Source organism: Myotis lucifugus, unplaced genomic scaffold (assembly GCF_000147115.1).
Source record: "Myotis lucifugus unplaced genomic scaffold, Myoluc2.0 scaffold_135, whole genome shotgun sequence".
Taxonomy (NCBI): domain Eukaryota; kingdom Metazoa; phylum Chordata; class Mammalia; order Chiroptera; family Vespertilionidae; genus Myotis; species Myotis lucifugus.
In genome coordinates, this window is record NW_005871183.1 from 744,261 (window position 1) to 750,540 (window position 6,280).

General features: G+C 39.9%; 1 pseudogene; it reads right to left on the reverse strand.

Annotated features, from left to right (window-relative positions):
- LOC102425679 overlaps positions 1 to 2,741 on the reverse strand; it is a 66,688-nt pseudogene extending 63,947 nt beyond the window's left edge.
- Positions 2,742 to 6,280: the final 3,539 nt, after the last annotated feature.

The following is a 6,280-nucleotide window of genomic DNA, read 5'->3' on the forward strand; positions in this document are numbered from 1 at the left end:
TGCCTACCTGATCACTCCTAACTGCCTCTGCCTGCCTTCCGGATAGCCCCTAACCCAGCCGTGGGCAAACTACGGCCCGCAGGCCGGATCCGGCCCGTTTGAAATGAATAAAACTAAAAAAAAAAAAAAGACAGTACCCTTTTATGTAATGATGTTTACTTTGAATTTATATTAGTTCACACAAACACTCCATCCATGCTTTTGTTCCGGCCCTCCAGTCCAGTTTAAGAACCCACTGTGGTCCTCGAGTCAAAAAGTTTGCCCACCCCTGCCCTAACCCCTATGCCTGCCTTCCTGATTACCCATAACCTCTCTGCCTGCCTGCCTGCCTCATCACCCCTAACTGCCTCTGCCTGCCAGCCTGATCTCACCCCAACTGCCCTCTCTACCTCGGCCCCCACCACCATGACTTTGTCCAGAAGGAAGTCAGACATCCAGAAGATGGCCCATCGACCCAGTCTAATTAGCATATTACCCTTTTATTCATATAGATAGATTATATAGGATAGGATTGCTTACATGAGGGGGGAAAGCCCTTTCAGCAGGAGGAAATGCTTTTGGCAGACAAAAATACAAAATCCCTATATCTGGATTGATAGCCAACCATATGCACTATACTGCCAAACCGGTCATTAAAAAATTGAACCACTTTCTTACACCTTACACCAAACAGCTGTTGCCCTTAAAACCCCTCCTCAGCCCCCACCTTAGGTTCTGCCTTTGCAGTTCACCCAGATTTGGTTCTGATTGGTCGACTTCTATGCCAGTCAGTGTCTCTGGGACTATCTCAGGGCCTGATCAGAAAGGCGGGGGTGATCAGCAGCACCTCCATGGAGGCCCAGAAGAAACAGAGGCACCTGGCGAAGCCTGGAAAGAAAGAGAGAGGCAACAGCTTATCAACAGCTGAGATGGGGCTGCGGATCAGAGCCTGCCTCTATCTTTGGTCCTCTCTCTGGGCCTGATTTGCAGCCCCCTAGGCAGTCAGTGCTGGGTCGCTGCGCCCACAGCAGCGGGAGTCATTGCTGGGTCGCCGCGGCAACCCAGCACTGACTGCAGGACTGACTTCCAGTTGGTCGAAACTTCCATCCTTATGGATCCTGGGTTTTTATATATTAGGATATATATATATATATATATATATATATATATATATATATATATATATATATATAGATAGATATAGATTTTATTACAACCAGTCTCTATTTTTAAAGTGTAATCTTCCTGAAAATATTCAAATTAGATTTCATCATGAGATACTTCTTTTTAAAATTCACAGTTGTATGGAGAGCAAATATACCACACAGTGCTTTTCACGTAAATAATGCTTTATTTTAAGAATGTGCCATCTAGATTAGACTGTGTAATGCAAACATTGGTGCACTAATAAGTGATCAAGCAGCTGATTGCTGTCTTACATCCTCTTTTATTAATAGTTCAAGAGTAGATTTAAAACATGGCTGGAGAGAAATATTTTAGATATTGCATTATGGGTGAAAGGGTGTAGTATATAGAAGGAAACCTGGAATGCTTAATGTAGAAAAAGAAAATAAGTTTGAAACATATTAAGAAAATATTAAGCATTTCATGAACCAATGCCCCTGGTATGTGTCAAAACTTCCAAAAATTTCTGATGAGAGTTCTCATATGTTTACAAAATTTTTTGACATTCTGTTTTCTTAGGCAATGCCTTAGAGATAGCAGAAATATCCCCTCTCTAACAGTTAATTTGAACTAATTTTATAATATTAAAGGGCATTAAAATTTAATTGGGTGATAAAGAAAAATTAATATTTTGTTAAAGTGATAAGCTAAACATTGACTGTTATACTTAGTAAGGCTTGGGTTTGAACCAACCATAGTGTCCAAGACAACCAAGCACTGAGAAATGCTATTGAAAATCCTGTGTGATTCTTCTTCCGCTGTCATCTTCCTTTGTATTTCTAAAAATATCTGAAAATGTGTTGGGGATAATGTTAAAGAGTGAATGCTAGCAATAATGTTGTTACAATATTATATACTAGGGGCCCAGTACACAAATTCGTGCACCTTGAAAGGACCTGTGGGCTACGAAGCTGCAGTGGGCATAGGGGCCGGTCTCGGCCCATCTTCCACACCTCCACCCAGCCCCTCCTTCCACGGCCCCAGTTTCCCTGTCTGCCAGCAGCCCAGCTCTCACTGCCACCACACCCATGCACTGAAAGCACTGGCCCCACTCGTACCTGTTGACTGTGCAGAGCAATTGGGGCCGGCGCCAGCAGTGGGTGCGAGCAGGGCTGGTGCCATCAGCAGGTGCAAGCGGCAGCTGCTGCTCTGAACTCCCCTCAGCAGCAGGGGGAGGTGGAGAAGCCTTCAGGGTTGATAGGGGCTGGCACCCTCTGCTCACACCCACTGATGGTGCCAAGCGATCAGGGCCAGCGCTAGGCACCGGCAGCAGGTACAAATGGTTGCTAAGGTGCCAGCAGTGGGTGTGAGCAGGGCCTTCACTGGCAGTGGGTGCGAGCAGTGACTGCCAACTCTGATAGGCCCTCAGGAGCAGGGGGAGGCAGAGAAGCCCTGAGGGGCGATTGGGGCCCCTGTCAGCAGCAGGTGCGAGTGCTGGACGGGACTGCAGCACACAGGAGCAAAGAATTTTCAGTAACCACCAGAGGCTCACCCCAATGATAGTGACCGGTGCCCTGCCTTGGTCTGGTGCCCCCACTCACCAGTTCCACCATTCCGCCTTGGCCGATGCCCGCCATGTTCGGTGCTCTGCCGCCTGCTACCAATGCCCACCATGTTCCTCACGTGCTCCCTGGTGGTCAGTGCACGTCATAGAGACCAGTTTTTTGGTTGTTTGATTTTTCTGCCATTTGGCCTATTTGCATATTAAGGTTTTATATATAGAGATAAGCTTAATAAGTAATTGTTTCATTTCCCTCCTTCCCTTCCCCCATCCTCCTTATACTGTTTCCTCCCACCCTCCTGTCTTTATTTCCTTCTTTTCTTTCTTGATTTTTTTCTTTTCATTTCTTGAAAAGTAAATATATAGTCTCTCAATATAGAATTAATCCAATATAAGTTGCATTGACACATTTACCTAAGAAAAGACTGAATCTGAAATAACATTTTTTCATTTATCATATTTTAATTGTTCATCTTATACAACAATATAAATATTATTTACATGTGGTTTTTTAAATATATTTTATTGATTTTTTACATTGATGAAGGGAGAGAGATAGAGAGTTAGAAACATTGATCAGCTGCCTCCTGCACACCTCCTACTGGGGATGTGTCCACAACCAAGGTACATGCCCTTGACCAGAATCGAACCTGGGACCTTTCAGTCCACAGTCTGACTCTCTATCCACTGAGCCAAACCGGTTACGGCTATTTACATGTTTTTAAGTGTATACCAATGTAGAAAAATATGTGTTATTTTTCAAAAAGGAAATATCTATGGTTTTATATAAATATTGGTATGTGCATATAAGTCTTGGGGGTGGGGGAAACACCGCAAACTAATTAAGGGTGTTTTTGTTTTGTGAAGCCATGTTTGTTCGTTTTATGTTTGTGTATCTCTGCTTCATTTTCATTTCTCATTTATCACCACCCAAGGCTCTGCAACTTAGGTTAATCATTAGCTGTCAGATAATCACATTCTTTCAGATCTCAACTTCTAGTGACATATACACAACCTGCTTATAACTGATATGTTATTGGGCAAGAACCATGTATTCTGTCCTGAAAGTATCCAGATGAAGACTCTTTATGACTCACCACCCCACAGCCAAGTATTCATTATTTAATAGGCTGACATCAAGATATTCTTCCTGGTGCTCACCTGAATCCTTTACTGCCTTTATTTAAGTCCTTTGTTTCAATTTCTTCCTCCAAAGAGAATCCATTAAATAGCAGTTCTCTAAAAACTGAAAAAGATCGTCTTTATTTTGAAAACTCACAGATTCTTGTCAAAGAAAGAATTTGGGTCATAGGCACAAATATAAACACCTTTAAATGGAAGAGTCCCAAGTTTTAAAAGATAAACTAGATTTTAGCATACAGATGCTTTTTCTTACACAAAAACAGACAATTGCAGGTTTGAACACCTTATTATATAGTCATTGCTGCCTCTTCAATAACTCATTTTGATATTTTGTAATTTGCCAAAATGTGCCTTTGTGATCCCACAGGCTCTTAACTACTTTGTAATGAGTATGTATGAACAGATGGAAAATGTTTTCAATTTCAGAGAAAACCACTAATGGATGTCACCAGCTATTAGAAAAGCTCAGGTGGCTCCATTTTCCAAGGAAAGGTATTGTCATAAAACTCTTCATTTTTTAATGAAATGTTTGCTCATTTATACCTAGGTGGTAATTTAAGACTTCACAAGTCTAAACAGATTAGAACTATAGTTGGAAATTATTCAGTGCTAAATAGCCTGGAAATCCAATTTCAAGAATCTTACCTGAAAACTGTGATGCCAATCCATGTCATTTTATTAAAACAATATGAACTACTATAAAAACAATTTGTCCAAATAAATGGTTAAATAAAAGTCAAATGCATGCTTGAGCTTTGGTTACAAACCCTCTTTTAAAGTGAAAATCCTTCTTTTAAACTTAAACTTAAAAACAACAACAACAACAACAACAACAACAACAACAAAAACCTTTCTTCAATGTGCATCCCAAGCTAATACATCTTCTCAAAGGAAAACACATCAAAAGGATTATTATAGCAGAGGTTGTTAAGATTTTTTTACTGGTTTTATAAAATATGGAGTCATTAACTATCCCGTCAAAATTCATATCAGCTTCTTCTTTTAACAGGCAGACTTCTGGTCTAATTAGTTTATTTTGGGCCATTGCTACCCTCTCCTTTTCTTAGTAAAACTTTGGGCAAAAATAAAAGCAACACCATCTGTGCAATAATTGATCTAGCATGGGCCTATTTATTTAGATCTCCACCAACAAGACTTATTTATATGCAGGTTAAGAAAGAATGGAGCTAGCAATTACTTCCCAGCAAAATAAATTTCTATAATTTTAAGGAGGTTTCATGGTTCCATTTCTCCCTTACTTTGATATGAAATTATATATATTTATTAGAGGCCCAATGCACGAAGATTCGTTCAAGAATGGGCCTTCTTCCCCCTGGCTGCCTGTACTGCCTTTGTTCTGGCCGGAGCCGCCTTTCTGCCTTCCCATGCTGCCCAGAGGCCTGGAGCAGCTGGGGCAGAGCTGCCTGGCAACTTGGCGCCTGTGTATTCAAATTAACCCGCAATCTTTGTTGGGTTAATTTGCATACTCACTCCTGATTGGCTGGTGGGTGTCATGAAGGTAGGGTCAATTTGTATCATTCTCTTTTATTAGTGTGTGTGTATATATATTTTGGATAAGCTCTTTTATCTCGTCAAAGAAAATTGGTGGTCAAACACCATCTGGAGTGCTGACACTAAACCAGAATTATTGATAATAATATGTTTTAATAAAAGTATGTTGATACATAAAAATATTTTACAAATTTATGGATCTAAGGCAGGGGTCCTCAAACTATGGCCCATGGGCCACATGCAAATACAAATATTGTATTTATTTCCGTTTTGGTTTTTTACTTCAAAATAAGATATGTGCAGTGGGCATAGGAATTTGTTCATAGTTTTTTTTTAAACTATAGTCCGGCCCTCCAGTGGTCAGAGGGACAGTGAACTGGCCCCTGTTTAAAAAGTTTGAGGACCCCTGATGTAAGGGATATATTACATGCACATTGAGTTTCTTATTTTATTTTATTGTGTAGACAAATTACCTGCTGGCAGTAGCACTTCTGAGACCACATTGTAGTAACAGCAATGCAGCTTTGTTGAAGGCAAATGTACATGAGAAAAGTCACTGCTTTTAAAAGTCATGCAACTCTAATGATAGTATTGGTTTTGTTCTCAATGAACTTTATGTACAGAGTCATATGTTTAGCATAATTTCATAAACAGTACAAATGGCATGCATTTCATAGTTTCCTCTATGTTATTGATGCCATGAAATTCCATTTGCAGTTGCAGTTTTTATCCAGGGATTATTGATATAATTTTTCTGTCTTCACTCTCCAACTTTTATAACTTGGCTTTGGTTTTCATCATTTTGTTCAAATAGCTTTTGGACATATTGTGTCTATTACATTTTAAAATTTCAAATTAAATCACCTTTTTAATAATTTATTTATATGTATGTGGCTTTAACTATGAATGATTTATGATAAGACGGCCTTACTTTTCTCATAATATTTAAAATCCACCTTC